Source organism: Magallana gigas, chromosome 4, assembly GCF_963853765.1.
Source record: "Magallana gigas chromosome 4, xbMagGiga1.1, whole genome shotgun sequence".
Taxonomy (NCBI): Eukaryota; Metazoa; Mollusca; class Bivalvia; order Ostreida; family Ostreidae; genus Magallana; species Magallana gigas.
Window position 1 is genome coordinate 3,226,052 of NC_088856.1, and position 10,585 is coordinate 3,236,636.

General features: G+C 37.4%; 1 non-coding gene across 1 annotated transcript; it reads right to left on the reverse strand.

The window, feature by feature from the left end:
- Window positions 1–9: 9 nt before the first annotated feature.
- Window positions 10–6,271, reverse strand: LOC105348020 (uncharacterized). The gene is made up of 4 exons (XR_010713132.1): window positions 6,179–6,271; window positions 3,942–4,337; window positions 3,588–3,714; window positions 10–3,096 (listed from the first exon to the last, which is right to left on the reverse strand). It is a non-coding gene; the product is annotated as an uncharacterized protein (transcript).
- Window positions 6,272–10,585: the final 4,314 nt, after the last annotated feature.

Genomic DNA, 10,585 nt, shown 5'->3' on the forward strand with positions numbered 1-10,585 from the left:
CATTAAGGTGGTGTGTGACTTCTATTGATATAAATGTGGATGAAAGTACATTTTAAATAAAAATTCTTTCACCGATTTAGAATTTTCAAATTTTGCAATTTGACTCAAGTCCTGTTACATTAGAACAAGAAATCAAAGTCGCGTAAAATTTATTGACAAAACATTTACATCAAACGCATATACACGTAAAACATGATTAAAGAATATGAGAAAAATAATGATTACAAAAACCCCATACACACTATTACAAAAATTACCAAACATATAAAAGTCAGTGCAGCTACAAAGTAATGCTACTTTAAATGGAAGCAAAATTGGGTTGGGTGGGTGTGTGGGAGAAAAAAGAGCTGCTCGCCGAACAACTTGCATATATATGGCGCCAAAACTAACTGCAAACATTGCGCATGGCATTGCGCAAAGAGCGATAACTCCTGCAAACCTGTGCATACAGGGACCATGTCAAATTTTATTTTATCATAATAAAAACCACTTTGACTCAAGTCCTGTTACCAATAGAACAAGAAATCAAAGTGGCGTAAAATTTATTGACAAAAAATACATCAAACGCATATACATGTAAAACATGATTAAAGAATATGAGAAAAATAATAGTTACAAAAACCCCCAATCCCAAAATTTGTGGGGAAGATAAGAAAACTGATTTGTAACATATCTTGAATTGGAAGGTTATAAGTAACAAAAATACTAGTCTATTTAGCATTGGAAAGTGATTTACCAAAGAGGACCATGGTATCTAGTAAATTTGAAAAGTGAGGGTCAATGTATCTTAGCACTGCATCACTCGACCAGTATCCAATCGCTTTGATCTGATCCACCGGCACACCAATCCTACTTAACCAGGTGGCTCCACCACGTCGAAAAGAATGACCTTTGATGTTACTGTCATCAATTCCTGCTTGTACAAGTATAGAATATAGCTTTTGGCGGAAAATACTGTAGGTAAAAACGGAACATTTTCCTGTGAGAAGAAGAGGCCCAAAAAGATCTGCTCCTCTTGTAAGATGAAGGTAAGCCTGCAGGGCTGATGCCGGACACATTTCCACAGTAACTTGAGGAAGGATAACATTAAGCTCCCTTTCTCGAAACTGAATTGTCTTTGTATGTCGTAAGCAAAGTAGGTAGCCCCATGAACAAGGCATCAAATCAACTCTTCTGACATGTTGTGATGTCTAAAAAGGTCCGGTAATTGCAATGGTGCCTGGACGAAGCAGACCATAAAAGGCTATCAAACAAGCACACCAAAAGCCCAAGTCTTCAACTGATGAAAAGTCAAGGAAATATCTCATCCGGAAAAGATGTGATGGTGTTATCGAATCAACAGGAAATTGGGCGGTACCCAATTCTCGCTTAATAACCATGAGCAAATATTTCAACTGGTAATCTTCTGGAATAGGGTCTGGTAGATCACAAAGTTTGTGCATGTGTGGTATAATATTCAAGTATTGCTGAATTGAACAAAATTTGAAACACTTCACTTTGGCCAAGTAAGTCACATATAACTGTAATGTTTTTGAAGTTGCTGGTAGTGGGGGCACACTGATATGGTCACAAAAATCCAGGTAAGTTTTCATATGAGTGCGATAAGTGGAAGTTGTTGAGTTAGCCCATGCCTTTCTTTTCAAAGCAGATGCTTGGTCTTGTAGGGACTGTACAGTGAATCCACCTGGCAAAGATAAATGGTAATGACATATGAGACAACAATGTTGCAATAGAAAAGTTGTCGTGTTGCAGGGAAGGCACTAAGGAATACAGTTTTGTAAGTTGACCCGGCTCATGGAGACGGGAACATGCATCCCCAATGTTGTTTTGTTTGCCTGGTAAGTATTTAGCACTGATAGCACAATTATACAGGGCAGATATCCTGAACAGAATGCGGCACATGAACTGTACAAGGGGAATCCTGGAAGTTCCTTTGTTAATCCACGATACGGCAGAAGAATTATCACTATGTATGATCGCTTTACTATTCACAAAGTATTTACTCCACCTACACACAGACAAGAAAAAATAGCGATAAATTCTTTAACATTAATATGGGCCATGGCACAAGCTGGTAGATCTAATGGCCAATTAAAGTAGAAGTAGTCTCCATTGTAGTATCCTCCCTCCACCTCCCTCAGAAGAAGCATCCGTCTGGAGTGAGGTGATGGGGCGTGGATCCTGTATACGACACATGTCATTGAATATCGACATAAATGATATCCACCACTGAAGGTCTGCAAAGAAATCCTCAGTGAGCAACACTTTATGATGTCTCTCAGTCACAGCATTCTTCAAGTCCAAAACTCGACGGAGAAAGGTACGACCACCAAAGATCACTTGAGAGGCCCAATTGAGCTTTCAAATAAGTGTTTCTAACTGTCTAACACTAGCTCGCTTTCTCCGAGAAAAAGTTCCCAGTAAATCGTTGAAATCTTGTAGCTTTGATGATGGCAAGGATAGAGTCATTGTCACTGAATCTACTACCACCCCCAGGAATACCAGTTAATAGCAAAACCTAGCTTTCTAAGTAGGCTAAGAAGGGTATACCATGCTCTTGAACATTCATATAAGTTTTTCCCAAAAATCAAAAAATCATCAAGATATGCAATTGCAGTATAACCATACTCTTTCTGTAAAATTCTACAGACTGCACTACTAAGCCGTTGAAAAATTTGAGGGCTTTTAGCTTAGTGTCATACAAATATGTTGGCGACGTAGCATTTACAAACTGCCATTTTAACCCAGTAGCCCAATAGTTAGAAGGATGAATGGGGACTGATCTATAAGCAGACTGTAGATCTATCTTTGCAAGATAACAACCTTCACTAATGAGCTTACTTACAACACGTAAATCCATGTTTGAACAAGAAGTATCCGACTGTACATAATCATTAATAGACATATGCAACGGGCGACTAGCATCATGGATAAGCCTAACCTTAGAATGTGATTTAGGGATAGCTCCTAAGGCACTAACAATAGTAGGTTTGACACAAGTAGCCACATAATTTCCATTTGACAATTCATACAGTATCTGTTTCTCAACTTGTACTGCATATTGAAAACATGACTGATAATTATCAACTTCACATAGGACATGTCACTGCTCAGCTCCCTCATCAATAAATCTAAAGCCCTCTTTTATCCCCTCACATAAGAAGTTGCGATCAAAATCATCTTGTAAATAAAATTCCCAAACAGAGTACTTTAACCCTGAGGATGAGTCAGAGCAGTAACCTGTCCCATTCCCTAGTTTTTTGGGTGAGACAGAGCATTATGAGCTTGTGAATAACAAACAAAACAACAATGTTGCAATTTACAGTTGGTAAAGTCACATGTTTCCAAATTAAATTTCCTGCAAATCTCTTTGCTGTCAGGTGTGAATGGACCACATCGACTTCCTTTCTGCTTGGAACCCTCCTTCTTAGCGTTTGTTTCCAATTATCCTTGCAGGGTCTGCATGGTAAGGCTGTTGGGTTTAGGGATCAGTTGAAAATCCTGAAGGTGAGGAAGAGATACACCCCATCAGAACTTTTCCTTGAATTGCAATTATCTGTACTCACGGTGAAAGAGAAGGACACTACCTTTGACATACTTGTTGAATAAGCGATTAATGTACTTGGTATACTCAAGGTAGTCGCGCACTCCTTGGTCATCCAGTTCCTGAATAATGATCATTTCCTGCATAATGGCAGCATTACCATAGCCCCACTGTTCAATGGACAGTTTATAATAGTCACGATCAAGCTTGTTGTTAATCTTCACTCCAGTGTTGGTAAGTGTGAGAAGATCATCCTTCTCTTATTGCATAATGGGGTCAAGCCAAACGTAGTTATGAACGAGTCTTACTTTCCCTTTATTATTGGATGGACATTGTGTAAATGCAGCAGAAACATGAGAGGGGAACAAGTTCATAAGATTACTGAGGTCAACCGTACCTTGCGGGGGTTGTACATTCGGTGTAGGCTCAACTCCAGAAGCAGTCGCATGATTCTTATGTGTGCAAGTTGAACTTGGCTTTGGCCAGGGCTGTCTATAGTCTGTTTGCAAGCATCAATATTCTGAAGGATTTGCTTCTTTCGTTTATGTAGTTCTAAGGTCTGGAGCTCCTTCTCTAAAACGAGTATTTCACTAGATATATTTGGGGCTCTTCGGACTGCATGTATCCGCGGCGTGGTGGCCCGAACTTCCTCTGTTGATGCCGTTGTTGCCAAGCCGCCGGAGGCCTCTAATTCTGCATGGCTGTCGCTCATTTCGTCTGACGAGTCGTCACACGATCTTATAAAGTCAAGAACAGCCCGGTCTCTAGAACGAAGATCGTATGGGTGACCCTCCTGCATGGAGAGAAAAAAGAGCTGCTCACCGAACACCATGCATATATATGGCGCCAAAACTAACTGCAAACATTGCGCATGGCATTGCGCAAAGAGCGATAACTCCCGCAAACCTGTGCATACAGGGACCATGTCAAAATTTATCATAATAAAAACCACTATTTAAAAATTTTTGGAAAGGTAAAAAAATTAAAATCTCCAGAGGGATTCGAACTCATGACTTACAGTCTTAGAATCACTTGCCATCAAATCGTTAGTGTGGGGACCAAATGATTTTTCAACTATACCCCAAGTCTTCCTATCCATCATCAATTAATTCAGCATAACTAATCCGTCTTGAGGGAACACACTGTAATTCAACTCAAAATTCAACTTCAAAGACAAATAAAAAATACATTTTGTATTACAGTTCAATGCCCTATCCTTTCCCCCCGATTGTGCCAGACACTAAGTACAGCCATGTTATATGTTAACACATGTACTCTAGAATTAGCTAGGTTCTATCTAAGAGCCAATAACACCTTATAAATAGCATATGCTTTCTTTAAATGAATAGATCTTCGATCATCATCTTCCCAAAAATCACTCATCTCATACCTATTCCTACCCTGTCCTACCACTTCTCCGTACTTGTACAAGGATGCATCTGGAGACAACATAACCTGCTGATGACACTCACTTCTCCACTGACAACAACCTTCCCAAGAATCTAGGAAACGCCAATGTTCCAATTCCTCCCTCAGCCCATCCGTCAAACACACATGCTAAATACTTTTCACAGCTCTAGAAATTGCTTAGTTAACCTCCCTACAAAACAGCCTACAACCAGGAACTGAAAGGCCTATTGATATACATTAACCAGCAAATCGCTGAAGAGTTTTCACAGTAAGTTCTTTTGAACCAAGAATACTTTCTCTCATATCAGCAAATTTCAACTTCTTGCTTTCTGGCAATATAAAAGCTTGTTTTTTTTTGGAATCCACCAAAAAACCCAGAAACTTGACACACGTCGATGGGACAAACGAGCATTTTCCCAAGGCCAAAGTATAACCTAACCTTGTCAACACTACTACTAATATGTTTGCGACCTTACAACCTTATATATAACCAATCATCAATATACTGTACGGTACTTACTGACCGACTCCAAATGTATGACGTAAAAGCTATTCCAATGGTCTGGAAAATAATAGGTGATGCCTTGAACCCAAACGGAATTACCGTATACACTATAATATAACCACCAAAAATCAGCCCAAAGTATCCCTGAGAATCATAGAACAACCTAACATGATCGTATCCAGATTTTTCATCAGTCGTTATCAGAAATGCATTACACCTTACAAGCCTATGAACATCTCTCAAACTCTCCAGCTGAAAGGAAAGATCCTTCACCAGAGGTTCAAAAATCTGTCATCATGAAAGAGTCTTGGATGACTTGGTTCAAAGGCATAACAATATGGGGCATCTCACACTCATCGACTTTACCAAGCACTTTTATAGCATCTGACCTTATCTTTTCATACAAAACATCAGAAATAAAAGCATGATACTTTTTACATAAAGCAGAGTTACGGCACTTGGGGGCCACTCAGAATCAAACGACTTTCCACAAAAATTCCCTTTAAAACGAGTAAAAAAAACTCTATCACATCCACTCCCTCTGTAATGCACTTTCTCACACTCAATATCGTATCTTCATTCACTCCACTCCTCTCCAACACATATTCCCAGGCAGAAACATTTCTACCCGATTGTCCTGCAATAAATGAATCTGGAGTATATACTAGCAACTGGTGCATATCAAAATCAGAACCTTCAATTACAGATTCCGCACTAACTTGGTGGGTTGCAAGAGAAGGAATACCACCACTGATTGTCATCCATTCTCCCTTCTGAGGAGGAACTACTCTCATGGGATTGAATTCTACCATCTTGTCAAACTCAGCATTTACCTAATTATAATTAATCAACATAGATGCTCCATTATCCTCCTGCCAATTAAAATTATAATCCATTTAAAGGTCACATGGTGACAATCATAGTTCATTCAATCTTTATTTCCCCCTTGCGGAGATTTCATGTTATAAATTACAATACATAAAGAAAATCAGTCAGTCGTACAAAAATAGGAAATAATTGTGAAGACAACGTATGAAAATAGACGGGATGTTCAACTTCGGCAAATCGTCCATGGCAGGAAAAAGTACAATACAATTGAACTTTCGTACAGTGGATGCAGTCCCCTGGGATATATTTATGATGATGAGTCAACTGTCTTTATTTCTGTTTTAGATGCTCTTACTACTATTATTAAGCCATCTTTAAATAACTACAAATAAGAATAACTGAAACTGAAACTCAGCATTTACCTGATTATAATTAATCAACATTGACGCTCCATTATCCTCCTACCAATTAAAATTATAATCCATTTAAAGGTCACATGGTGACAATCAGAGTGGAACTCCTTCACTTAGCAACCCACGTGGACTTGGTCCACTAAGGCATCAGGGTCCTCGGGTTGTAAGATCAGGAATTCTTATTATGCATGTATGATATATAACAAACAATCAAGTTCCATCAAAACATTTAATGTGTCACTTTAACTATAATAACCATCTTCATCAAAATATTTGTGTAGCTTTCACTACAACCATTTACAATTCTTCCAGCAGTAGTGGCAGCTGCATAAATCAGTAAAAGCAAAATTCAGTTCATAAATGAACCTTGAATGAATAAAATCTTGTTACAAAATTGTATTCTCACAACCAAATGCACAAATTTCCATACACATGTACTCTGAATTCACTTTCTCCTAGCAGCCTTCTTTAACTCAAAATCTTTAACTAAATTTTGTGTTGAATCACAAAAATGACACGCTTACCTACTAGCATTCCTTCTCCCCATATTCCCCGATGGTCTGAAACCCCGCGGCCCTGTATAAGTACCAAAGTTTTAAAATGGTTGAAATGGATAAGGCTGAAAACCAGGGGCACCTAGAAGAGACGTTGAATACATAGGATACAATCCAGCTAAAGGAGAACTTGAACCTTTAGAACCTTGATCTTGTTTCATCTCATCCTTTATCTCCATACCCTCAAAGAGGTATAGCGCCTTTTCCCATTATTCCTATACCTGTGTGTGGACGGAAAGTACCTGTTACTAAAAATAGCTTCAGGTACCTAGCTGTTGCAATTTTTAAAACCTGGATACACTGTATTGATTTTATAATGGTGTCTGTAACAACTGATGTCATAAATTCGGGAAACTCTGATTATAACAGTAGTTGATATTCTGAACCGTGATAAGTTCAAGCAAAATGCAATGGATCTACATGTAAATACTAGTGTAAATAGAGTACGTGTATAGTACTAATGAAGAGATCTATATATATTGGGTGTGCTCATACTCAGTCTGAATTAAACAAGATTATTTAAAAAACACCAGAAGAATAGATACATGTAACTTAACTTCTCTAATCTGTTCAAGTTTCAATTTAAATGAAAAAAAATAACTACTAAGTGGATTCGATCCAGCGACACAAAATCAAAAAGACCTCCCTGTTACCACTAGGCCACGCATCTAACATCTTCAGCAGCTGCATTTTCAATTTATATGGCTATATACATGATTGTAATAGAAAGGACACTAATTGAAATATTTGCCTAATTTTCAGAACGAGGACCACGTTAAACCAAAACTAGTTCAATGTAAACGTGTACTACAATACCTGTAGAACATAATTTTAATCGGATGTCTTTGGTTTAGAGTGGTTCAAATAGTCAAATATCCAATTTTTTATCGTATACTAACTACTTTCCTATATATCCCTATCAAAACCTGAATATTTTAATGATGTCGTGTAAGATAATTATTAATAAGACTCTTAGAGCATGGTGATTGTGTAATTTGCGTTTCTTTGGTTATATTTAAACTAAATATTGTATAATACTGAAAATGTCCGATGTTTGCAAAAGGCTATATTTGAGGCCAAATCGTATATTAAGTGCGCTATATTTCTTTAGACCCCAAGTTTTGTCCTTTAATACATTTATTAACTGCTTTTGACACAAGATCAGCTCCCTGCCCCTAGGACTGTAAGACATAAATTTGCAATATTCACTTTCATTTGCAGACGACCACACTGCCTATACAATTCCTCATACACTTCCATATCTTTATCCCCCAACTTTCTACTTAAGCGAGCTAATTCATCAAGAGTTATTATACCCCCGCTCCGAAGGAGAGGGGGTATACTGTTTTACCCTTGTGTGTCTGTCTGTCTGTCTGTCTGTCCGTCCGTAACAAAAATTTCTGTCGCATTTATCTCAGCAACTATTTATCGCAGATGCTTGAAATTTTTACACAGTGTTTGTGAAGGCATGCCATATCGTGGGATATATTTTTGTACCAATCAGACGTCAACTTCCTGTTAAATGACGACTTTGTTTATTTTTTGCCAAAATTTTCAAACAAATTTTCCTCAAAGAATTCTCAGCAACTATTTATCGCAGATGCTTGAAATTTCAACACACTATTTGTTTAGGCATGCCATATTATGGGATATATTTTTGTATCAATCGGACGTCAACTTCCTGTTAAATGACGACTTTGCTTATTTGTTAACCAAAATTTTCAAACAAATTTTCGTCAAAGATTTCTCAGCAACTATTTATCGCAGATGCTTGAAATTTTTACACAATATTTTTATAGGCATGCCATATCGTGGGATATATTTTTGTACCAATCGGGTGTCAACTTCTTGTTAAATGACGACTTTGTTTATATTTAGCCAAAATTTTCAAACAAATTTTCCTCAAAGATTTCTCAGCAGCTATTTATTGCAGATGCTTGAAATTTTTACACACTATTTGTTTTGGCATGCCATATCGTGGGATATATTTTTGTACCAATCGGGTGTCAACTTCCTGTTAAATGACGACTTTGTTTATTTTTAGCCAAAATTTTCAAACAAATTTTCGTCAAAGATTTCTCAGCAGCTATTTATCGCAGATGCTTGAAATTTTAAAACACTATTTGTTTTGGCATTCCATATTGTGGGATGTATTTTTGTACCAATCAGACGTCAACTTCCTGTTAAATGACGATCTTGTTTTTTTTTTGCCAACATTTTCAAACTAATTTCCGTCAAAGAATTCTCAACAACTATTTATCGCAGATGCTTGAAATTTCAACACACTATTTGTTTAGGCATGCCATATTGTGGGATATATTTTTGTATCAATCGGACGTCAACTTCCTGTTAAATGAGTCTTTGCTTATTTTTTAACCAAAATTTTCAAACAAATTTCCGTCAAAGATTTCTCAGCAACTATTTATCGCAGATGCTTGAAATTTTTACACAATATTTGTATAGGCATGCCATATTGTGGGATATATTTCTGTACCAATCGGGTGTCAACTTCCTGTTAAATGACGACTTTGTTTATTTTTAGCCAAAATTTTCAAACAAATTTTCCTCAAAGAATTCTCAGCAGCTATTTATCGCAGATGCTTGAAATTTTAACACACTATTTGTTTTGGCATGCCATATTGTGGGATATATTTTTGTATTAATCGGACGTCAACTTCCTGTTAAATAATGACTTTGTTGGGTTTTTTTGCCAAAATTTTCAAACAAATTTTCCTCAAAGATTTCTCAGCAGCTATTTATCGGAGATGCTTGAAATTTTTACACAGTGTTTGTTTAGGCATGCCATATCGTGGGATATATTTTTGTACCAATCAGACGTCATCTTCCTGTTAAATGAGTACTTTGTTTATTTTAGCCAAAATTTTCAAACAAATTTCCGTCAAAGATTTCTCAGCAGCTATTAATCGCAGATGCTTGACATTTTAACACACTATTTGTTTTGGCATGCCATATTGTGGGATATATTTCTGTACCAATCGGATGCCAGCTTTCTGTTAAATGTCGACTTTGCTTATTTTGCATATTCACATCAGAGCGGGGGTATCACTAGTGAGCATTGGCTCACAGATATCTTGTTAATATCAGAGGTTCACTAGGGTCCTGCTGAGCAGCGAAATCTTTATCCCTCTCCTTCACCTTCGAAACATCCTTATTTTCCAACTTCTCGAGCATCAGCAGTCATGTCATCAAACGTCTTCCCCCTTTTCACTGCAATTATCCAATTCACACAAAACGCCACTTTATGGCATGTCTCATATCATGTAATGGCCCCTGCAATATTTTCATCAAATTTAATCCAGTTCAAATCTGC